The sequence below is a fragment of the Manacus vitellinus genome, unplaced genomic scaffold, assembly GCF_001715985.3.
Source record: "Manacus vitellinus isolate BGI_N305 unplaced genomic scaffold, ASM171598v3 scaffold_9_pilon, whole genome shotgun sequence".
Lineage (NCBI taxonomy): Eukaryota > Metazoa > Chordata > Aves > Passeriformes > Pipridae > Manacus > Manacus vitellinus.
The window spans coordinates 8,860,626-8,885,881 of NW_021940917.1; the positions used below are offsets into that span (position 1 = coordinate 8,860,626).

Genomic DNA, 25,256 nt, shown 5'->3' on the forward strand with positions numbered 1-25,256 from the left:
TACAATGAAGCATGTTCCTAAAAGCCAAAGGAAAGACTTTTTTAAAAGAGGCAACTAACAAACAGGGAAATTGCTCGTCTACCAGAACACTGCCCTTCTGGTAAAAAAAAATATTGATGGTACTAGGAGAGATTTATTGCCATACATTGAATCAAAGCATTACTCAGTCCCATTTTTTTTTAAATAAACCCACACAGATAATCTAACTGCTGTGTTTCAGAAAAGGGAGTCTCAGAAGAGGCCCTATAAGAGGCCTCTGGACAGTACAGCTGCCTTTCCAGTCTCTCCAAGTATGCCTGCCATTGGGGTCACCATCCTTCTACACTAACCCAGTCTTTGTTGTTCTGGCCTTTCTCATGTGTCCTCATACTTCTGCAGATTTACACCAATAATACCTAACTCACTGTCCAAATAGCAAAATGCAAGTTCTTTTTTCCATTTCCCTCAAGATGCAGCTGCTAAGATGTTCACACTGTGTGTCTATGTTCAGCTGATACATTTTTCAAAGCCTTATCACTCTAGTATGCAACAGCAGAGATCATGTAACCATTAGATTAATGGAGTTTTGGTGTTGCTCATGCCACCTGAAATGGAACATTGCAAAAGAAAAACTCATCTTTGCTAGCTACCAAACCATTCAGCCCTGTTAAGACCCAGTCCTGGAAGTTGTTGAGAATTCCTCATTGAAAGTGAAACTCAGAATTGTGCAGGACAAAGTCCCCTACAGACTTGAACAATCCATCAAACTCAGTGAGGAAAATGGTAAACTTTTGCTTGATACTGTACATTTTATATATACCTATATATATGTGCCTGTGTGTGTGTGTGTTAAACTTAGTCTTCCAAATCATGAGAATGAGAATAAAAATATATGCACAAGTAAAGGCTGCAGGATCAGTAAACTAGTCAGTCGCTAACATACTTCTCTTTTTTTTCCAAATGGAACCACTTCTTTGTAGCACTCCTGCAGATTCTGAATATTAGATCTTTCTTATTTTCATGTATCAACATATGTTTTATTCCTACTCATTTTATAAAAATTTGGAGCAATAATCCATGCTGAAAAGACATCCTATTGTCCTATTTTAGTGTAAATAAACCAGTGACTTCTTTAGTAACTACATTCAGCAAAGTACAGGTCAGTATAGGATTTATCCTGACATTTGTCACTTAAATCACTGAATAACAGAATATGCTGAGTTGGAAGAGAACCACAAGGATCACCAGGTCCAACTCCTGGCCTGGCACAGGACCATCCCCAAGAGTCACACCAAGTGCCTGAGAGTATCATCCAAATGCTTCTTGAACTCTGTCAGGCTTGGTGCTGTGACCACTTCCCTGGGGAGCCTGTTCCAGCACAGAGCAGAGCGGGACAACCCCCTCCCTTGACCGGCTGGCGATGCTTTGCCTGATGCCCCCCTGGACACGGTTGGCCTCCCTGGCTGCCAGGGCACTGCTGACTCATCCTCAACTTGCCATTGACCAGGACCCCCAGGTCCCTTTCCATGGCACTGCGTTCCAGCATCTCATTCCCCAGTCTGCCCATACATCCAGTGTTGCCCCATCCCAGGTGCAGAATCCAGCCCTTTCCCTTGTTATCTTCATATGGTTCATGATTGCCCAGTCCTCTAATTTGTCGAGAACTCTCTGCAGGGCCTCCCTTCCTTTGAGGGAGTCAACAGCTCCTCCCTGCAAACTTTCTTAGCATCCCTTCCAGTCCTGAGTCCAAGTCACTTATGAAGATGTTGAAGGGCCTAACATGGAGCTTAATTTCATTCTGAGCATGCAAAGCTGAAGAAAATAAGGGTAATTACCTTAGTAAGGTAAGGCGTATGGCAGAGAAGTGTAAACACTGGCTGTACCAGTTTCTTTTTTTCCTAGAAGCAAGTCGGAACACATTACTACAAAAGGAAGCACTCCCCTTCACACAAACACAGACACATTATGCTGTACTTGAAATGCCCACAGTTATTTGAAGGATCATGCAGCACTCCTGCAGAAGGCGAACAATGGTTCACCAGGAGTGGGAGTTTTCAAAGTAAGAGATGCATCTTAATAATAGTACGCAAATTTCTCCCAAGTGGTAGGCAAATTTGGCTTGATCAGCCAAATGTTTCCTATTACTATACATGCTCATAGCTGTCACCTCTTCCAACCATATTTCCAGAGAAAACACAGGCTGGGAACACTTCCACGGGGTAAGGCCAACACCTACAGTCTGCTGATCCGTGCAGGAACCTCTCTGGGGAAAGGCACATTCTATTTACAAGGAATTGCCTGTGAGGTCATCTTACGGAGCAGTTATTTTATAGATCAAAGGGAAAAGACAGGAAATGGGCCAGCAATCAGAATTACTATCTTCTGAGTTATGTGGTATTCTAATAAACAGGTCAAAGAAAAATTGCGAGAATAGGTCCTAAGCTGACCGCAGCACTTGTCTGAACATTATTTAAAAAATAGTAATAGAAGAGAAAAAATGGAAAAAACCCAACAACAAACCCACAAACAAAACAAGCAACCCCAAAATAAAATAAAGAAATAAAGCTTTCCAAAACAAAAGTATAAGCCAAGCAAGCTGAAATTCAGGAGAAGAGGAATTCAAAGCAAATTAAGAAATCTTGTTTTTTAGGATAAACATAAGAGCAGCTCTAGCACAATGGAATAACATCGAATACCAACATGATTGTGTCAAATATAAAACAAAATAATTAATTTTTGCAAAGAAAGTCAGTTAATAATAAGTCACAATGAAACACAGCAAATGAAGAAAGCTGTGATGCTAATGCTTGGAGCAATGACTTCAGTCTGTGAGTCTTCTTTATGGACAAATATTTATTGGAGCATGAGGAATATAAGATAAGCATTTTCAGATGCACAGGTTCAGAACTGAGCAGAACAACTTCACATAAATATTAGTCATTTACGCCATTAAAATGAAACCCAAACATTACACATAAGGATGATAAAAAATTGCGGTTTCTGTACATGATTGGGTTAAAAAATCAGTCTGCAAACAAACATTATAAAATTTGTGTTAAAACTAATCTAAACCAAGGGGACAAAATACAAGAAATCCCCAAACTCTGGAGAAGCTAGTAAAATAGTTTTTTTGTTACCTAGCCAACGCTACGAGATTATAAAATATTACTCCTGATTAAGCCAAAGGGAGCTTGTATTCACTGGTTTCAGTAGGTATTATCGTAAGAAAGAGGTGCCTTGGACTACACAATTATTTTGCTCACACACTGTGCAGGTATAAAGGTCTGCCCACAGGGATCTATCTGTGAGCTGGGATCTGACAAGGATGACCTGTGATAGTGCCTGGCAGAACCCCCAGTTAGCCATTCACCACTTTGCTGGTAAGGTACTACACTCCTGAATCCTCAGCCAGTATCACCTTGCAGGTTCTAATCCGGGACCTCTTGGACTTCAGATTTCTGTACATCTTCCCCAGGCTACAGTTCAGTTTTTTGTGTAACTGTTTATTGAGATTTGGATTCTGAAGTTCAGCTTGTCACTGAACTTCAGTAACTTCAGTCTGTCCATTGAGTTTGGCCATATCCAAGCTCCTCTATTTCCCACTTCTGGTGGAAAGATGTTGTTTACAAGAATCACGGAAAACTGGAACCCTCAGTTTCACACCTAAACCCTTCAGAACATCTCGGTCCCACACATGCAAACAAGCTGATGGTCAGTTTGCTAAGCCTTTCTAGACACACAGAATCATAGAATGGTTGGGGTTGGAAAAGACCTTAGAGATCACCGAGTTACAACGCCCCTGCCATGGGCAGGGACACCTTCCATTAGACCAGGTTGCTCAAACCTGGCCTTGAACATTATCGGGGTGGGGCACTCACAGCTTCTCTGGACAACTTGTTTCAGTGCCTCACCACCCTCACGGTAAAGAATTTCTTCCTAATATCTAATCTAAGCGTACCTTCTTTCCATTTGAAGCCACTACTGCTTGTCCTTGTAAAAAGTCCCTCTCCCGCCTTTTTGTAGGCCCCCTTTAGGTACTTGAAGGTGCTATAAGGTCTCCTTGGAGCCTCCTCCTATCCAACCTGAGCAACCCCACCTCTCTCAGCCTATCCTTGTAGGATAAGTGTTCCAGCCCTCTGATCACCTTCGTGGCCCTCCTCTAGACTTGTTCCAACAGGTCTTCTCATGTTGGGGCCCCAGAGCTGGATGCAGCACTCCAGGCAAGAAAACCAAGGAAAAGAGGTAAAAGCAATAGCTATTCTGTAGTCTTAATGTAATATATCTCAAAATAAGTTGATACATTGAGAACACTGATTGTAACAGCGCAACTAAATGCAGATGGCTAGAAAAATGGGTGACTAAGCCAAGTGTCCATGTGTAATTTCTTATTTCTGTTTGATATCTCACTGATGCAGATCTTAGAATTTTTGTTTTTAAGAAAGCCAACAAGCCCACAGAAAACCAAAACAAAAAACTGTAATAAAGTCATTACCTTCTTCAAAGTGAAGCCTTTTAATAAGTCTGTAATAAATTATCAGTGAGTACAACTACCACAAAAGCTAGGCTGACAAAAAAAAGCAAAAATCTCACTACATAACATTAACTAAGGTGCAGCCTCCCCTTCCTCCATTCACATACTCAGGCATACAAAGAACTGAAGGGCCAATGTAAACATGAAAATTAATTAATAAGAGTCCTTCTGCTACATTCTTCCTTTGTTTGATACGCTGAGATTATTTCCAGACAGGGACAGATCACCTGTGCCAGGAAAAAAAGTTGCTGTTTCCATTTCCCAATGTGTTTGAAAATGAGGTACTCCTATTTCTACCAAAATTGATAGAAAATTGTTCTTACAGCTTTGAACCATACAGCTCTTAGTTAGTGTAACTTACGCTAATGCAGTCTGAAGCATGAGATTGCAAGTGGCTGTTTGTACAGAACACATGCATTGCTTAAACACCTGGTAAACCACCTAGTGCTGCTCTTATTGTCATTTTCTTCAGGAAGCTCCATTTAGTTGGTGTTGTCAAAAATATGGACATCGACTACAGGACGGGCAAAAAATGAGACAAAAGAAGCATTCCAATAGGGTGAAAAACACCATAGGAAAAGGGACCAGATTTCAGCATTTGTCATGCAGTCAGCAGCGGAGATAAGTAGGGTTGTGATATAACCATGCACTTCTTGATTAAGGATGTATCAGAAAAGACATTTCAAAGAAGGTACAAATGGGAACTCCAGTTCTGCGAGATTAAGCAAAGCTGGCATGCCAGACAGCCTACGAGGTGCAGAGGACACCGCTGGGTTTCAGTTCCAGCTCAGATGTGTGACCTTGAGCAATTATTTCTGTGCATATTCCTCTGCCCTATTTTATCTATCTGTATTGTGAAAGATAAACCTCTTTCCCAACTAGTTTTAAGAAAGCTATCTGTGAAAACAGGCCATATTTCTAGCACAGGGTAGGAATATTCTACAGCAGCAATGATCTGTAATTGCACCAACTTTATTAAGTCCAGGAGAAGGACCTAAATCTTGGAATACAGTGAATGTTCAACAAAGATTGAGAAATAGTGTCTCTTTGGAAAAAGAAAGTTTAAACAAAAATCAAGGCGCCATATATTACAAACCCAAGTTCCCAAAGCTTTAAAAGAAGGTTTGCAGCTTCAAATAACATGTTCATCCAAAAGAACATGTTTAATAATTAATAATAGTCATCAGGCTATTGCTGCTGTCTTGTATCTGACGCTTTGTGTGAGTGATTACAGAAATTAGCTGCAGCAAAGTATGCATTGGCATGTTATTTGCCCACATCCAATGCACTTTAGAGAGCATGCTAGAGTAATAATCAGAGCATAAAACTGTGTACCCTGCTGCGTTGTGCTGTAACCAGGATAAGACTCTTCCATTTCACAACTTACTGTCTATAACATTTATCTTGTAATTCTGACATCTAGGAAGGAGGTAGTGTAATGTAGCATATCAGTCCATGGTCTACTGTTTTGCAGGCCTTAAAGATGGAACACCTGTTGCTTGAGTAGGTGAAATACTCTTCAGGCCCTCACAAAAATTAGGGTTTCTCATGCTTAGGTTGTATTTTAACATGTCGTGGTTAACTAAAGTTCCTTTGATACCCTTTATAGTTTCTGCTCCCAAATGCTACTATGTTTAAAGCTTGTGCTTTGGAGCCCAGCTTAGGCTTTGAATCTACAGGGGGATCAGCCAGACAGATGAAACCTCAGTTTCTCTCTTTTCTTGTCATCTTTTTGCCCATGAGATACTGACACACAGCTTTATAGTGAATGGAAAGGAAAAGTGATGGCTGGAGCGCAGTTGTGAAACGGAAGTTCCATCCCTTTCATCCTTCACCCAGTGTGACCTTTTTAGGGGTAAGAATGTCTGACCATGACTTCAGCATCATTCTGGAGATCAATGCAGAGCAGCACTGCCAAAAGCAGCAGGAGGTTTTAAAGTCTTATCACTTTTCATAGAGATAATTGACCTTCAAGTGTTTTATTCACAACCTTCTTATAACTTCTGTAAAAGAACTCCAAAACTGGACTATGGAAATACCCTGAACAATTTCTTTGTACATGACTCTAGCAAAGACACACAAGCCTGTCTAGAGTGCTCTGCCTCAAGGTACCACTGGAGACTGGTTCAGTTCCCTTCTGGGAACCCAGCAAGAGTTAGACAAAACAAGTAACTGTTTGTGATAGCATACTCTTGGTTTTGTTCCCACTCCAGATTATGATAACAGGAATTAACATGGGTGTTTACTACAGATAAGGTCTTAGTTCAGAAGTCTTCTGCGTGCAGGTGAAGCAGTGAAGCATAGACCACTGTGACACTCTTATCTTCTTGAAAGAACCCAATTTCACAGTGAAAAAATCAGGCCAGCTACATGTTCAGTTCTGTTCATGTAACACATGCTGGAGGTCCCACTGAGTTCAGTAATACTGATTGAATATCTGGAAATCTGGATTTGACCCTAAGAGTGCATGGTTTGACAATATTAACTTTTTAAGAGAGTTTTTTTTCTTTTTTTGTGACCATGTGTACACATCACTCTTCTGGGGCCAAGTAGCAAGAAATAACTGACTTCAGATGAACAGTGAATCTGCTCTAGGCTTATAGGATTTGCCCTGAATGTATCTATGACTATTCTTGCGTGCACAAAGGTCCAAATATGTGGACTTACTGGATTTAAATTTTAAAATACTCAAAAGTATGAGCTGAATGAATGACAATTGTAAGGATTTTCCCAAAACCCCATGCATTAGTATTTAATATTCTTCAAAATAGTATTACTGTTAGAAAAGCTTTAAACTAGTTTCTTTTATCTTATGACCTCTGGTTGGAGTTTCTGAAGAGGCATTTTCTCTTACATTTTTTGCCTGAAAACTAAAATTTCTGTGTAGATTTAGAATTAATTAGTGCAGTCACTAATCAGCTGGTTTTTTTTCTCCAGTAGGACTGGATTTAGACAAATGTTATAACCCTGTGCAACAACTGGAATGGTGAATTTTGAAGATGTTTCCATGCAATTTCTGAAGGCAGTGTGTTTGAGGGAACTTCCACAGTGAGGAAAATGGACAAAATGCTTTAAAAATGATTGGTAGTAGCATCCACAGCCTAATTCCATTTTCAGCACATACATTTCCATTTAAGAGCAAGAGCATATCTAATAAATCACAGAGGCACTGTTCTTGACAGCAAAGAAACAAAGACATAAGTAACCAGCTGAAATAATACTGTGTGGCTGCCAGGTGTTCCCTCCTCAACATGAGAAATTAAGGTAAACCATTTGTCCCTGTCTCTCTTAGTTTATAACTGTATGCTACCTTTGCTTTAGCCACCTTCCCTGCCCACCGCCCGCAACATGTCAAGTTTTCAACAATAACACAAGAACTTACGGTTAATTAACTTGTTTCTGACACAATGTCCCTCAAAGCCATCTCAAAAACAGGGAAATTCATCACTGCTACAACTGATCATAACTTAGACAAGTTCTAAAAACACAGTTTGAAACCAGAATTAGGAACACAAAAAACTTTGGGATCTAGCCCAGTGTGCCCAGTTCAGAAATTAACTCTTAGTAACTTTGATCCAGTATCTCATTGAGTCTGAATTAAATCCTTGCATCCCCATGCAAAAACCTTGCAGAAGTAGGCACTGGTGCTTAAAGCACTGCCCTTACAATAAGTCAGACTAAAATGTGTTATATAAATTCAAGCTCTATCTATAGCAGAATCCTGTAGACCACTCTTTTAGACTGCATTTTTTATTCCTTCAGACTGTTAAGGACTCTTGATATCCCAATGTAATGCAACTGAAACGAGGCACACCCTCTTAATCTGAAGTCTTCATACCACAGTCAAGTATCTGTACTTGAAAACAATGGGCAATAAATACTCACCAGATATTCCTCCTCTAAGCTGTCTGGAAGAAGGGACACCAGGAAATGCTAGAAGAAACATATGAAGAGACTGCTTACTGCAATTGATTGACAAAGTTTCTTAGTTGTCATACAGTTCTCTGGAAGAGACAGAAATATAAATCTGCAAGGAGAATGGCAGATTGTTTCACTTGCCTGTTTTATGACTAATTGGTATCCAGTGACAGGACTGCACATTAGGAAACATTTCTTAATCAAGAGGATGGTGAAACACTAGAACAGGCTTCCTAGAGCTTGATGCTCCAAGCCTGTCAGTGCTTAAGAGGTGTTCAGACAATGCCCTTAACAAAATGCTTTAACTTTCAGCTAGCCTTAAAAGGGCCAGGCAGACAGACAGTATAATCACTGTAGGTTCCTTCCAAAGGAAATATTCTATTCTATTCTATTCTGCTCTGCTCTGCTCTGTTATGTTCCATTCTCTCTTGTTGCTTATCTGTAATATACTAAAGGCTGAGTCCTGCTGAGCCAGTTGCTGAGCAAACACAGAGTGCATGACTAACCTTGCGTGAAGAATGGGCAACCCAAAGAGAAGGCAAGCAAGAAAGTGAGTACATGGAAAAGCAGACCAACAATGCAGTCATTAACAGAGATGTTGTAAATGTTTTATAAATTATGATTTTGACAAATGTTGACTACGTTTTGATAGTATTAGCAGAGAGACCTAACTTACCTCAATGAGCACCTTCTCTCACCCTTGTGGAATCACAGCCACACACAAAGTCGATTTCTCGTTTCTTAGAACTATGGGGGAAAAAGAAGTCATTAAGGAACTAAAAAGAGAGTAGAAAGGCATTCTCCTAAAAGCTGTGCCAAATCTCTATTGATTAGTTCCTATTACCCACACTCATTTCATCCTCTGCCAAATTATCACCTTTTCTTTAACTCTGCTAGGTCAACTGTATGACTGGACTTCATTTGAGCTGGTAGAAGCAATATTCTTAAATAAAAACGAGGCCACCTTTTTAATATTATTTTCTAGTTTGCTCTAGAAGGCAAAAGAATTCTACTTCTTGTGTTCATTTTGCAGTTTTCTCGTTCACCTGACAGTTACTAAAGGAAAAGCAGAAGAGAACTATTAATGGAAATACATCTTCACTTAGGCAGATGTTGCCTGGTAAATCTGCCAGGAATAAGGATGGCTTCCCGAGCAGAGGGGACAGGACTTATCAAAAGGTCATTCAGGAGAGCCTGTGAACAGTTTGTTGTATGAAAGAAAGCCTAGGTTTAACTCCAGGGTACAAACTGTTACCAGCAACAATTAAAAGCTCTTCCAATGGAAGAGACATAAGACCAAGCAAAAAACTTTCAGTTGTAGTCTCAATACTTCAGCACATTTTTAGGCGTTTAGACTGTGACCTGATAAAAGACACAAACACCCACTGTGCACCAGCCTAAAAGGTTTTGCTGTAAATGTCTTAGTCTAGAAGCTAAATATTAGTTAGACTCACAGAAGTGCAAGTAGAAAGATAAGTCTTCATGAGAGCAATCTCAGAAATTGCCTATATGCCAAATGGGAGCTGTTTGTGACCACACATGACCAACATGCTTGAGCAAAAGTGCCAACTCTGCAACTCTGTGAACTCTTTTGTTCCAAGTAATTCCAAAAAATTGTGGAATAGAATTATTAACTGTATTCAAGCAACACATACTGCATTAACAAGCAACACTGTGCAGTTAACAATGATCGTTATTCCAGATGTCCAGAAATCAAACACATAGCAGTTTTTTCCCTGGCTAAAACTCCTTAGCCAGTCATGTATATGTTGGTACACTTAGTTACTTACAAAGTTCATGTGAGACAGTGCTTCTGTATCTGTTTGTGAAACTAACCCTGTGGGGCTGGGAATAGTAATTTGCTAAGTATAATGTGGGACTCTAAAATCACATTGAAGTATCCTAAAGGACAACTAACTAATAACTAATGTGTAAAAAAAACAAGTCATAAACATGATGCTATGCAAGATTAATCAAAGTCTGTAAGGGGACAATATGAATACTAAGAAAATTAAAATTGGCAGTTACCAAAAATTGATTCTTTAAATATTTGGAAAGAAAAAAATAAGTAAGTATGCTGGAGGTGTAAAATAAAGATGTGCTTCAATTTACTAGAGCCATGCACTGATGAGAAATTTGGTCCACTGATGAAACTTACTACCATAAACTCATCTATAGCACTGGAATAATGTCAAGAGATGGAATGTCATTCTCAAGGGAGAAAAAGAAGATGTTGCGTGATAATGATATTCCTCTATAAGAGTATCAGCTAATTGGTCATGTTTGAAGCTCTGCTGTTTCCCTGGCACTTCCAAATATGCTATAAACAAACACAAAACCAAACAAATAAACAAAGCTTACCACTGAAGGGTATTGTCATGTCAAGCTGTAACAGAAAGGCATCTGGAGGTGCTAACTAATTTATTACACAAGTGTTACTTCAAGTTGTAACAGGAAGGCACCTGAAGGAAGTAACAAACCTTATACCCATGTGGTGCTGTTCACACTGAAGAAAAAAAGCTTCTCAATGGAAAAGATGTGATCATTTTTCCATTATTAGGCACAGCAGTGGATGAAGACCTTTCTGCTGGCTTCTCTTCATCTTGATATCCTACCTTTCTTCTGCCTCTGAACTACCCAAAGTCATCAGGAAAACCTACATCCAGTAAGTCCCTGTCAGGAACCTTGGTGAGAAATAGGCCTTGGTTGCCCTGACCAGCTTCTACCAGAGCCTTCATCTACACCCTCTTCCTAGGGCCTCCATTTAACCTCACGCCTGGGCTTTCAGTCTTTGCCTGAGCTACATCTTAGGTGCACTTGCCCCTAGCTTTCTGTGCCTGAATTGCTGTTTGGATTTCCTGGATTCACCCTGGACCAAGCATGTTACCTCCTCTTTGCCTGATGCTCACCAGACTGTCAGTGGGACCTGCTGCAGTCACCACTCTGGTTTGCTCACCTGCCTCTGGTGCCATGGAACAGTGCCCTGTTGCTGAGGTTACCGCCTGGCTTTGTGGCTGCTCATCTCAAAACCTTCTTTGAGAAACAGGCTGCTACCTGACCATCCCACAGAAAAATGAGTTCCACTTGTCCTTATAACTTGAGCAGTAATTCCTGCCTCTGGAAGCTCTCCTTAATAACAGTCCTTAATGGCTTCTCCCACCTGGTAACATGTAATAGGTTTGTAAATGGTGGCAGTAAGTAACTCAATTCATCATAATAAAAATGCAATGGGGAAAAAAGTACAATATTCCCAGCCCATTGCCAGGCAAGTATTATGAAATAGACTGAGAACATGCCATAATTTTTGATGGACCTCGAAAACAGCCACCAGATTAGAAACATATTACATACACACTCAAGATTAGATCCTCTGAGAAGGGTAATAAAAAGGATTAAGAATTAGTTCTTTGCTGCCATAGTCACTGGGGTTTTAGTAAATTTTTCTATATTTTTTTCTCTTAAGGACAAAGAGTGTCCTGAAACAGTCACACTCAACACCAAGTGTTTGGTACTGTCTTATGAGCATTGAAAAATGTTTATCCTGAGACATGAAACAGCAAGTCCTGCTCCTAGTCTGTGCCTGTCTTTTGGTTCCTGGTTCTCTGCTCTGTGATTCAAATGGCTACCTTTGAGCTTAAACCTGGATTTGGGGTGACATTCTGAGTTTCCTCTGAACTGCCCAACGCCAAATATTTACCTTAAAACCAAAATTTATATACCTCATTGTAGGTGGGGATGTATGTTCACAACTTCATAGATTCTGTCAGTCCTATGCACAAATACTGATTTTGGATCATAATTTTTACATCCCAGATTTGCTAGATTTTGCTTCAGTGTTTACCCTAAGGCCTGGTAACAAATTAAAATTTCATATCAACAGGCACAATTAAAATATCTTTCAATTTCTGCCATTCCTAAATATTACATACCATTCCCTAAGGCTCTTTATATCCAAACTTTGCCAAAGCCTGTTTTGGTTCTCACCTAATCTTTTGCCACCCTTTAAAGTATCCAAAGATCTTAGCAGCTCTAGACTAAATTTTTTGGGCTATAATTAACAGGTTAGCTATGTTTCTTCCAGCATGGGTAATTTAGTTAGTACATACCATGAGACAGAGAAATATTAATTTGTTGCCATTAGCCAATAAGTGCTGCTAAGGTTTACTGTGGCCTTAGAATGACTGCGCTTTGAAACCAGGAGAAGAACCATAACCTCAAATGGTAGCCGAGTCCTAACTACAAAAACCTTTTCCCCATGTGAGGGTATTTCAGACTATAGTGAAGCAGTATAAATAAATTCTTTAACGGTAACTTAATGTATGACTATAACAATAGCACATATATTTTAACACATTCTTGTATTTACCAGCTGAACAGAAATGTCTCAATTCTATCTCTCAGGAAAAAACAAAACAAAACAAAACAAACAATCTCCCCCCAAAACAGCTGCTATTAAACCATGACCACACAGTAATTTCAGTCTGAACTAAACTTAGGTTTTTAATAAATACAGCTTCTGGTAGCTTAGCAAAGCAATTTCTCTCTTTTCTTTCCTGCTGGCAAAACTCTGCTAAGATTCTGCACCCAGTTTCTGCAGTGCATCAGGCCCCTTAGTGCAAGACACAGAATGGTAAATCACAATATCTAATTGTCACTTTGACTGGTTCATTCAATGGAACTAGTTTGCTCAGTGATCAGTAGTGTCAAAGATTTGTCTTGTGTTGTTGACTCTCAGTGCAGTGGGTAATCTGGTGGAGAAGCCATACCCTACCACCAGCTGGTACAGTACACAGTAAATCAGAGAAGCCCATGGAAGTCCATGGCTGCTCTCTCCAGATGTCTGCTCTGATATGCTATTGGACTGACCCCAACAAAAAAGTGGAGGAAGCTACCTTTTTTAAGTTTGTGGAATGACCTTAGTTGTGCCAGAACAGCTGAGGAGCTGTTCAAATTGCAGTGAATTGTCAGGTTTATTCAGGACTGTTATTTCTTGAGCTATAGTTGCTAGTGAAAGCCTCGTGTTGTCAAGTTCAAGCAAAGCTGAATGACCTAATCAACAACTAACTACCCTGCTAAGAAATCTCCTACATTTTTTTTTCCAGGAAACTAAACAAAGGAGTTCTTACTAGAAATTGTGCTGTATGATATTCTCAGAAACCTAGCATATCTAACTACATAAACATAACATTTTATACAGAACTGAGAAGTTTTAATAGGAGAATTACCTGAAAAACAACAATGAATCAAATCATTCTGAGTAAATAGGAGTTAAATAAAATGGAGTACAGGATAGTATCTCCTTGAATAAAAAGTGGTTTAGAAGACCTTTTAGCTGCCAACTACTAATTAATGTCAGAAAATCCCAACTTAAAAACACATGGTATTGAAATTACAATCACAATTGCAAAACAAAAAAGTCATTTTTATTTGTTTTGTTTTCATGGTGTAAGCAAGTGCTAGCAATACAGACAATAGGAATATTAATAAGTATGGACGAGAAAAATACGGTAGGTGTTAGTTTCTTTAAACTTGATATTATAACCTCAAAGACAAGTCATTTACAGTAAAATGCTATGCTGCTAAAAACAGATAAACATATTTTGTTTAAAATAGATCAGATTGACTATGTCTGTCTAATCATATTTGTATGCTGAGTAGACTGCATATCGTGCACCCAGGCCCTGATGCTATAATTTGATCTGTGCATACAGACCTCTGTTCTTTCTCAAAGTTCTATTTAATTAAATTCAACTATATACCTCTTTAAAGTAAACAAGACTATCATTCAGTTTATATGTCCTTATAAAAGAGGCAGCTGAAACACAACACATCCATTCAACACGATCCTGCACACCTAGTTTATAGCCAGCACAACTCCATGGACTTCCCTAAAGTTGCAAAAAACATGAATTTGACATGAATCAGGAAGAACACAATTCAAAGTAATGCAAAAAGGAGAAAAAGTAACAGACATAACCAAAAAAGGGAAGCAAGTAGAAAAGAAGTAATGAAATAAGTGGACCCATTAAAAACAAAAATACTAACCCACAAAAAACCAAACAAACTCCCGCAAACCCCAAACAAACAAAGAAACTCACTAAAGTGTCACATGCAAAGTAGGAATATAACTCTCAGAGGCCAGGTTTTCTTCCTGGAAGTGTTTCTCTCACATTATTTTTATCTCTCTCTGCGTCTCTCCCCTTTACTCCTTTCCTCCCAGAAAGGGAATGATCAAAGTTTTCTTCCTTTTTGTTGTTCCCTGCATGTGTTAACAATCAGCTCACAGGCCCTATCACAAAGGATTTATATTCTTTTTCTATTATAACAATCTATCAAACTTTCTATTGGCTTTGTGAATTGCAGTTGGAAGTTAATTTAAAAGCATTCTTCAATGGCAGCGCAGTCTAGATTATTGGTGAAACACATTTCTATTTTTATAGGATGCAGAACAATTACAGGAGAACTCTTACAGTATTTTTAAATTACATTGTATATTTAACTTGTAACAAGAAACACATGTGCCAAGGGATAAAACTGCATGGCATTTTTCACAATCTGACCTCTAAAGAAAAGTTCTTTCCAAGGATTAAAAAATCCTTAATTTTTATATTCATATATATAAAAATAGAATTACTAACATATATAAAATATATTCCAATACATCAGAAAAATTGAATATATTAGTATATTCTCATATATATGTGTGTATGCTCTCATATTAGAATTTAATAGACACATACATAATCTCCCCTTCTTTTCTCACAATAACTGATTCCAATATAATTGTTTTTGAGGCTGCTGTTATGACTAAATTTCATTTTTTTTAATGACTACCCCCAAAGTACTTCTTTGATCATGGTGATTTGTCTTGCTCCTGTAGTTTAGTTCATGGGGGAAAAGAAAAGCAAATGTCTACATCTATATTCTTAGGACTGAAGTCTATCAGACTCACAAAACATTGACAATGTCAAGAATTGTCATATGACTGTCATCCATTTGATTGAGGCTACATATTTCTTTAAAGACATAGCCCAGAAAGGCATTAGCTCAGGTAATTCCTTAAAGTCCACTCTACACAGGACATAACCAGAGGAATACAGTTTCTTGCAGTCTCATGACATGCAGATGACTCATGTGGTAGTCGCTTTGTGCTTCCATGGTACCTCTTACTCTTGGGAGCAGGATGCAGAAGCAGCTCATTTGATCCCACATGCAGCCACCTGTATGTCACTAGATTTGGCCGTGCATCACTCACCAGCTTCCTACCTTGCTTCCCAGTCCTCATACACATTTCTCCAGGCATCTGCCCACTGTCCCACCTATGTGTCTTGGGGGTACCCAGCTCAAGCTGCTATTTTGTTATTGCACCAAGATTAGATTATTTTAAGGATCTGGACATCTGTGACTCTGCTCTGGGAAACCTGGGAACAAGCTGTTAAGGAAACCTGGTCTGATGGTATGAGTGTGGGGGGTGTAGCTGCAAAGGGACCTCAATCCCAGCTCAGGCAGTGCAAGACTGACTGTCAGAGTGGCTCCTGGATAGTTAGACAGGGAAGTTTTCTTAACCTATGGCTCAGCGAGTTTACAACCTAGAGAGACAACTCTAACATGGGCAGGAGCTGACTGCCTTTGAACAGTGCAACAACCAGAGCTGGGGTTGTGCCACAAGGAAGGGAAGCCTAACCAACACCCAGTTTGGGGCTGGCACATTCGAATCCCCTCTGGTGGCCCCCCCACAAGCAGCCAGCTTTCACCCTCTGTTGTGGCTGCCCCAGGCACCCTGTGGGAATGGGACCAACAGGACAGGAGGACACTGGGTCCCCCAAGGGACAAGCAGGAACTGGGCCCCCCCTGAACTGCAGCTGCCCCCTTAACTTTGCAGTGCTACAGGCTGGTGGAGGAGGAGCTGGAAAGTTGTCCAGTGGGAAAGGACCTCAGGGTGCTGTTTGACAGCTGGCCCAACACGAGGTAGGCATGTGCCCTGGTGACCAAGAAGACCAATGTCATGCTGCCTTGTATCAGAAATAGTGTGGCCAGCAGGACCAGGGCAGTGATTGTCCCTCTGTACTTGGTGAGGTTGCACCTCGAGTACTGTGTCCAGTTCCAGCTCCTCACTCCAGGAAAGACATTGAGGTGCTGGAGCGTGTCCAGAGAAGGACAACAGAGCTGGTGAAGGGTCTGGGAAGGGTCTGTGAGGGGCTGCTGAGGGACCTGGGGTTGTTTAGCCTGGAGAAAAGGAGACTGAAGGGGGACCTTATTCCTCTTTACAACTACATGAAAGCAGATTGTAGTCAGGTGTGGCTCCGTCTCCTCTCCCGTCAACTAGTGACAGGACAAGAGGACACAGCCTCAATCTGTACCAGCGGAGGTTCAGGATGGACATTAGGAGGAATTTCTTCACAGAAAAGGGTGATCAGACATTGGAATGGGCTGCCCAGGGAGGCGGTGGAGTCACCGTCCCTGGAAGTGTTAAAGGAAAGACTGGACATGGCACTTAGTGCCATGGTCTAGTTGACAAGGTGGTGCTAGGTCACAGGTTGGACTTCTCCAAACTAAAGTGACCCCGGGCCCGATGCTGCGGTTCCGAGCGCTGAGGTGTGCAGCGAGGCCACGGGCCAGCGCCACCTCCCCCCACAGTCGCGAGGCCCACCGCCCCGCGCACGCGCCACGGGCCGGGAGGCGGCGGGAGGGAGCCCGCGGGCCCTCGGTGCGCCTGCCCGAGCGCGCCCGGCTCGGGACGGGGCGCCCCGCCCTTGGGAGCCCCCGCCCAATTGCCCGCCCCCCCCCGGGCAGGGGCTGCCCCGCCCGGGCCGGGCCCGCTGAGGCCCGGCCCGAGCCCCCGGCAGCGTCACCTGGTGCCGCCCGGGGGGGCGGGAAGCCGGCACTTCTTCCTCGGAGCCCCGGGGGTGGAGAGAGGGGCTGGGGGAGGTTCTCTTCGTCCCCGTCGAAGAGAGGGTAGTGAGTGGAAAGGTGGGTGTCGGAGAGGGGACGGGTTTCAGAGGGGCCGGGCTTGGGGTGGGGATATTCCCGAGGGCTGCTCCGCCAGGTTCTTGTGGAGGAAGGAGGAAGCCGGCAGCCGTCGCCGACCTGGGGCAGAGGGGCCGGGCGCTTCCGCGGGGAACTTCGCGGTACTCGGGGCGTGCAGGTCTCGCTTCCTTTTCATTCCTCTTTCTTTTCCTTTCTTTTCTTCTGACCGCGGGCGGGCTCCGCGTTTCCCCCTTGCTCGGGGCTAGCTTTCCCCCCACCACGCCTGGCTGCGGGCCGGGATGCGGCGGGAAGCGCCGGGATGCCCCCTCGGCGGGCCGGCGCCGCCCTCCCGTCCCCCCGCGGCCGCCGCTCGGGGGCTGTTCTGGCCGGGTCCTGCTCTGTATCGCAGAGTTACCCCTGTACGGTGGCAGAAAGCCCCTTGCCGCCCGGCTCTCCTAGCGGTGGGTGAGGGTCGCGATGAGTTCTCGGATATTTGCGGTTTCGCGTGGTAACTGAAGTTTTGTGCCTCAAGTCTGAGTGGTGTGTGTGGCAGGGAAAACGTGGGAGTGCTGCTCTCTGCCTTGTCGCTGGTGCCTGGTGGAAGCGAACTGATTGACATCTATTCTGCGGGGTTAATCAATAATCAGAATAGTTATTCAGGTAGTCCTAAATGCATTTTGATAGACCGCACTGAGGACTTTAAGCACACAGCCACTTGTTACAGGGATGAAGTTTATACAGCATGTCATCCTCAAAAGATAAAAATATTTTTAGCAAGTCTGAAGTATTGTGCTCCCTTTTCTGGGTCAGCGTGATGTACGCTGACTATCTGTCATGTGTCTTGATAAAGTTTCATAACTTGAAACTAAGTAATAAACCCAGGTTCATTATGTATACTGCCAGTTTCCCTCACTATTTTTTAAGTGAAAATGTGATTGCTGGTATTTTGTCCTTTGCCTATTGGTATTTCAAAATCCAAGGCCTCGGAAGCTTGACCGTGGTGGGAAATTCAGCTGTTCCAGGAAACTAACCGAGCCTAATGTCAGTAAAGTACTTTACTGTTTCTTTTATTTTTCTCATGTTACAGTATGCATATGTGAAAATGGAAATGTTCACTAAAGACTCCATGTGAAGATGTAGCTGTTTCACTAACTTAACTTCATCCTGTACATCAGTGGCATGTAAAATCTTAGCTGTTCTTGAAATCTAGGAATTCTGAAACAAAAGTTAATATGACTTCTTTTTTTTCTGGTTATTCAAAAACCTTTCTGACATTTTTTAACGCTGTTGTACTGGAGGCCTTTGTAGGGAGACAGGTTGACGAGAACAGTCTTGTAAAAATGCTGATTACTCAAAAAGCAAATACTCCTAAGAAGTATCTTTTTGGAGAACTTAATTTTAAAAATGTATGAGTAACTTTGCTGTGATCAGCATTTTTTCACGTTTGCTTTGAAACTGCTTTTTGGAATATTTCAAAAGAAAATTTCAAAAGAAAATTCTGACTGGAGTGAGAATCTTTTTTTTATTATTCTGTCAAATGTGCTTATGAGGAACGTGTAATTTTGTTTTTCTTTTATTTTGTTTGAGAATACAATTATTTTTTTTCTCTTAGATTGTGGAATTGCTATCTAATGTGGGCGTATGGTTCTTACTGTGGTCTCATACAACTAGTATGATGAATTTCTTTTCCAAAAGTGTTTTGTTTTTTTTTTTTTTAATTTTCATAAAGGTTTTATTGTTTCAATTGAGAAGGGAGGGAAAAGGAGGTATCTGTTGGTTGATGTACTGTCCTGAGATACTAATAAAGATAACTTAATGTTGACATTCATTCTGTTTTGAGTAGGAATGATACAGTTAAAATATTTGTAGTTCTTAAACTGTACAAATCTAATATCACAAAGTAGGACCTTTCTAATAAACTTGCAACTCAGGGAGTAAGAAGATGACTATGGGCACTTAAAGATGAATCAGTTGAGTGCATTTTAGGAAATTTTCTGAAGTAGAGCCTTGTATGTGTTTCAGTAAAGATACAGGTGGTTGAGGATAACTGCAAGTTTGAGTATGCCCTGAGATATTAAATGCTGCCTGTGACACTTCAGGAAGACCTGGGGTTTTGGAGTGTTTTGGGGGTGTTGTTTTTTGTTAGAAGATGCTAAATACTCTCTGAGAATTGAATTTCATTGGGTGATCTTGAAACTGTTAGTTAAAAATTCAAGCTGTTAAGACTGGGGTTAGTTAAAACTGCCCTCATAAAATTAAAGTAAAACAAGTTACAATTTTTCATAAACCAGCTTGCCATTTCTTATTTTCGAGGGCATTTAAGAAAAGAAAAAAGAGTAAAAGAAGGAAAATTACACTTCCTTGGCATTAATACGGAAATGAAATAGAGGGATTAATTTCTTTCTGTGGAATGCTGAGGCTAATTTAGATCCAAAACTTGTATTTAGTGAGGGTAAGAATACATACAGGTAGACACAGAGAAACCATTTTTATTTGGATCAGAAAGATTCTGTAGAAATCTGGGAGAGTTTCACTGTTTTATGGCAAAGAAATTGGCTCGTTATTTAAGCTTATTGCATTTGCAATAAGGAAAATAAGAGTCACGTTAAACTGATAAAATTCAGTGAAACCAGTAACGATATGAACTGTATTCTTTTTACTATCAAAAGCAAACCACATATATACATAGATGTATGTTTTTCTGTAACTGGGGTTAGTGGCTTCCTTCCAGGTTAGAAAGAGGGGAAAATCAGCAACAACAGTAAACACAGCAGCTGAATTAATATTTGTGAGTTAAATTCAGTCATTCCAGTACCAGATTAAATCTTACAGTTTAACAAGGCTTTGGAATTGTGGAAAATGATGCTTAACCTTTTTTTGAGGAGTCATGAACCAGTTCCACATTAGTATCCACAAGTTTCTGGCTCAGAAGCCTTTTTCAGATTTATATTCTATGTAGCGTAGAATTACATAGCTTACTTTTTTGTGTAGTTGCTTCATAAATACCTGTTTCTAACCCACTCTGAGTTATGTGCTTGTGTAAAAATATCTAATATAGGCCTACTGTGAATGAAATTATCCCTCCTTATCAGCTTGTTGTTCACTTATCAAACTTGTTTACTACTAATATCTCATATGATCAGAAACGGGAATCATGTCACAATCAGAAACGTGAAAATAGCAAAATATAAATCAATCTCATATGTTCCATAGCAGTTGTAAAATTATTGTTTGTTTGGTTTGATGTGTAGTCAAGAAAATTTATCTGCTTTGGTTACTCTGTCAGGGGAGATAAGCAATTGAGTATGCTGGGTCCTATCAGGGGGTATTTATCAGGTTTTCTGCTGAACTAATCCTGTGCTAGCTGAAGCACTCAGAAGGTGGTAAGTGATAAGCACAAGTGTGTGTCTATGTCAACTTTCTTTTAAAGGATATCCTGATTAAACATAATATTGCATCAAAATGTGAGGATGAGAGTTAGTTATGTAATAAAATTATGCCTACAGCTGCTGTTTCAAGGCACGTTCTTAATTATTTTCTTTTGCACTCATGAACTGTTGCATGTGATTGCACTCTTGCTTTGATTTTCCTGCTTTTGACCATTGTTTATAATTTGTACTTTTAGTTTCATTTTGTGCTGCATATTTTTTATGGAAGGATACATTTGAGACTGTTTTTTCTTTTTTCATTTCAGCATCTGAAAATTGGACTTGTCTTTTCAGGTCTGTGGACGTGAGAGTTAGAGACAGCATTTTTGGCACTGTTGTAAGGTGAACAAGTATTTTGGCTGTTGATCCTGTTGATACCACTCTTCCCTGCTCTTGCTGCTTCCCTGTTGACTGAAGTTGTTCAAACTCAAGTCTGTTGCCAAAAGAGCAGCACCATCCTCGACAGCACATTTCTGCACCTCCCTCGTAAGTGTAGCAACTCTCATGTGTGAACTGCACAGTAAATCAAATTATTCTGGTACCATGCTGCCTCGCAGTTGTTAGTCACTGCAGCAGGAGCTGCAGCATGTGAAAACACAAAGGTGAGAAATAACAGGACTGCCTTTGCTCACTGAAGCCTTAGCTCAGCTTAAAATCACCAGGAAACCGCACCCTAAATTTCCTGTGAAAGCCAATGGAATGAATGCTGATATGATTCAATAATCTAACCATTATCTTTATCCTTGCAATTAACTTCATTAATCACACTGAACTACAAGTAATTTAACTTGTTGCCATTCTTATTTGTTAAAAGACATGGTGTATTACAGTGGCATTTAAATCAAGAAGACAGATCATTCTTTCTTCACAGTAAATAGCAGAAGCAAAGGAACCAGAATAATATTTGCATATGTACACTGTGTGAAAACGTGCGTGCTTCACACAAGAGCAAAAGTGTATGGTGGGGTCAGTACTCCCTATTAGGATCTTCCCTTTTAAATGAAATCTTACTATTTCTTGGAAGGTGGGTTGCATTAATCACAGGAATAAGGATGATCCAAAAGACAGTTCAGATATAGGCAGAAATCAAATCTTACCATGTCATCTGCTTTGGGTGGGACCATCATCATCATCATCGTGGCTGGGCTTCGCGGATGAGGATTTGGGAAGGGCTCTACCCACGTTTATCACAAGCACACTGGTGGCTAAAAAGGCCAATACAAGACAGGCATGTCCAATTGCAAAAGGCACAGCAGAAAGACTCCTTAGGTGGTATATTCTGCAAGACACGGTTCTTTCTGCATTGTCTTTTCTCCTCAAGAGTGATCCTGTGTGCGTTCTCAAAGGCGTCAGCAGCGTTATAGATGGTGTGTCTCCAGGCCTCCTGATTGGAGGCCAGAGTAGACCAGTTATGTTGATCAATATGGCCAAGGCTGAGATGTTTTCAGGGAGTCCTTGTATCTCCTCTTTAGGGCTCCTCTCATGCAGCAGCCAGTGGACCAGACCATGTGGCAAACCTAGGGACTGGTAACCCTTTCCTGGTCTGTAGGTCGCATGGTAGCTACATCTGAAGTGGCATGTGAGAAGGATGTGACAAAATTTCCATGTGTAATGAAGAGCAGGCCACTGCTAATCTGATGTACCTTGCAGGGATTTGGTTTAGAGTATTGCTCCAACTTTTGATTCTTCCTTACTTGGTAGTTCTCAGTCTGCAATACTTTGGAAGAGACGATAAACATTTTTGAAGCGAGAATTCAGAGCACATTTTTCCACTTGTCCAGAGTGGCAACATACTTCAAAGACTTCATTTGAGTGTATAAATTATGCTTCAACCCTTTTTGAGATACAGGCTCTCATATCTTAAAGGTCTTTTCCAACTTAAATGATTCTATGATCCTATATGCCTTCATCCTTTTACCAAAATGTTTTCTAGGCTAGAAACACTAACAATACTGTTTGGCAATCAGCATGAAATGCATGTTGACATAGGGACCCCAAAGACCACTGCAAGTTAAATTAATATAGCATCCAAGTATTTTATTGACTTGTAACATTAACAGGTGGTTTAGTTTAATTCATAAGTTACACATAATCCCTCTTGGTTTTGTTAGGTCTTCTTTGTCTTCCTGGTTTTGTGCAGTTTAATTAATTTTCCTTCTGGTTCCATTACTGTAGGTTATTTGGTGGTTCATTTTCTCATTTTACCACCCTCTATTACTGCATTCATTTTCTTGCTCTTTTTTAATTTGTCAGTGTATCTTTTTCTATTTTCTAGTCTCTAATTTGTCTTTCTTGCTCTGTGCGTACAGACAAGTTGTTTGTTCTGATCTTGTGTTACCAGGAAAACTGCTCAAGCTTCACATCTGTTCCTTCCCCGTCGTCTCAGTTACCTGTTCTTTCCCAAAACATAGTCAGTTTGAAATCTGTAATGATTTCAAAGTGATGTTGAAAAAAGAAATCATTACTGTGAAGTTACTCAGTACACATTGTAAGACCTTGGATGCAGTGAAAGCTGCAAAACTTAGTTTCTTTGGAGGAAACGTTGTGGACTCACAAGTAGGTGGTCTGCTTGGTTTTAGTTTGTTTTCTGTTAGTGCTAGAAAACTTTTTTTCTGTGTAATAAAACCTGGTAGAGGTATAGAAAAACTTGCTCTCCTTAAAAAACTGGTCAGTTTCAGAAAATGAGTACAAATTGTGTCTGTCATCCAGTCTTACAGATCTATTCATTGCATGAGCTAAAGTGGCATTATATGCAGTTCTAGGTTCCCACCATGATCACTGAAGATTAAAAGCAGTTGCTGCTTCAGAAACTGAGTTGTCTTAATTGTTATTAGTTTGAAAGTCTGTCATAGAAGACTATTTCTGTATAATTTTTGTTTACTGAGTAACTTCACAGTAAAAGGACTTTAGGGTTACTGTTAAATCACTTCACAGTATACTTTGATCAGGGAAAATCATTATTTCACCAATAAATTGTGTATTCCATTGAGAGCTGGAAGAAATGAAGGCAGTTAGAGGATGTATTACTGTGAAATAAAACTGAAGGGAGAAGTTCATGTTGTGTGGCTGGTGTAATATTTATGTGAAGGAATAAGAGAAGAGAACTTTTCTGTAAATACTGAAAAGATGAAGCATTTATTTCAACAGAAGATGGAGGTTTTCTGGATACAGGGGAGAATGTAAACAAAAATAGGGGTATATTAATGCTGTGCTGTCTCCTGAGTCTCCAGGCAGTCTGAGATTATGACTATGCACTCATTTATATAACTAGTGTATTAATATTGAAGCTTTAATCTGAAGGATGATTTTTACAGGGGCTAGTTTATTTACTAATTGTTCCAAAAGATGAAACAGAGTTGGGATGAAGAACACAGACCCACTGCATGAGAAAATGTCATACAGTGAGAAACTGATAAGGAACACTGCTAGTGAAGCAGGGAGGAAGCCGAACAGTGATAAGACAAAAGGGCAAGAACTGTGGGAATCATGGCTGTGACCACGTTTTCCTTTCATACAACACTGCTCTCCTAGAAAACATTGAGTAGTAATTAAAAATTCAAGTTATGAATAGAAATGTTATACTCTGTTGTTATCTTGGTACAAATCTTTCATCTGTTAGGACAAGAGCTTATTCAAGTCATACTTAATTTATGTGATAAACATCATCAAACAGACTTTTATTACTTTCCAACCTCTTGACTTCAAGTGTGCAGTCCCTAGAGTTCTTAGTCCTAGAGTTACGTGATTGATTGTGCATATGAATCTTCCTTTTAAAAAATATAAAAATTCTAGTTTTTACTCTAGTAAAGGAAAGCTTTAAATGTGAAGCTGAAAATTAAATAGTCAAAAAGCAAATAGTCAAGAACATGTGTCTTCAGAGTGTCATGGCTGAGACTAGGAACATTTTTTTTAGACTATTTGTAAGGTTCTGAAAATTTGTAAGTTAGAAAAAGTGGTTTCATGCTTTTAAATTAAATGATTGACCAGTTGAGAGTCAAGTCTTTTTGGTATCTTCCTATGAATCCGTGATGGTTTTTGGATACATGGGATATGAGATTTTTATTTTCTCCAAAAAAGTATTATGTTCTTAAACTAGGATATGTATATTTAGTTCTGCAGAGCAATAGAAATTAAAATAACAAATATAAATGTTCTTCCATGCTACAAGGTAGAGCTGCTGATAAACCCTGTATCCTGGAATCCTGTTTATGATTTTTTCTGTTTTCAGAAGGAATTAAGGTTAAAAATGAATGGTAAAAGGGATGTTTCCTAAAGCAGTTTTGCAAAAATTTTGTTGATTGCGATTGTGATCCAGCTAGTTGTTTGTTTTCTTTTCTTTTTCTCCATATTTTGCATATTAAACTATTTCCTTTGCAAGAGGAAAGAAAATAATCCATATCACATTTTTACTTTTATCACAATGTTTCTCTTTC

General features: G+C 40.1%; 1 protein-coding gene across 4 annotated transcripts in view; it reads left to right on the plus strand.

Annotated features, from left to right (window-relative positions):
* Positions 1-17,280: 17,280 nt before the first annotated feature.
* Positions 17,281-25,256, plus strand: part of PTBP3 (polypyrimidine tract binding protein 3) — a 50,201-nt gene continuing 42,225 nt past the window's right edge. For all 4 annotated transcript variants that reach the window (XR_003916399.1, XR_003916398.1, XM_029965385.1 and 1 more), the window contains exons 1-2: positions 17,281-17,398; positions 21,090-21,309. The gene's annotated coding sequence lies outside the window, so the exon portion shown is untranslated. The remainder of the gene's footprint in view (positions 17,399-21,089; positions 21,310-25,256) is intronic.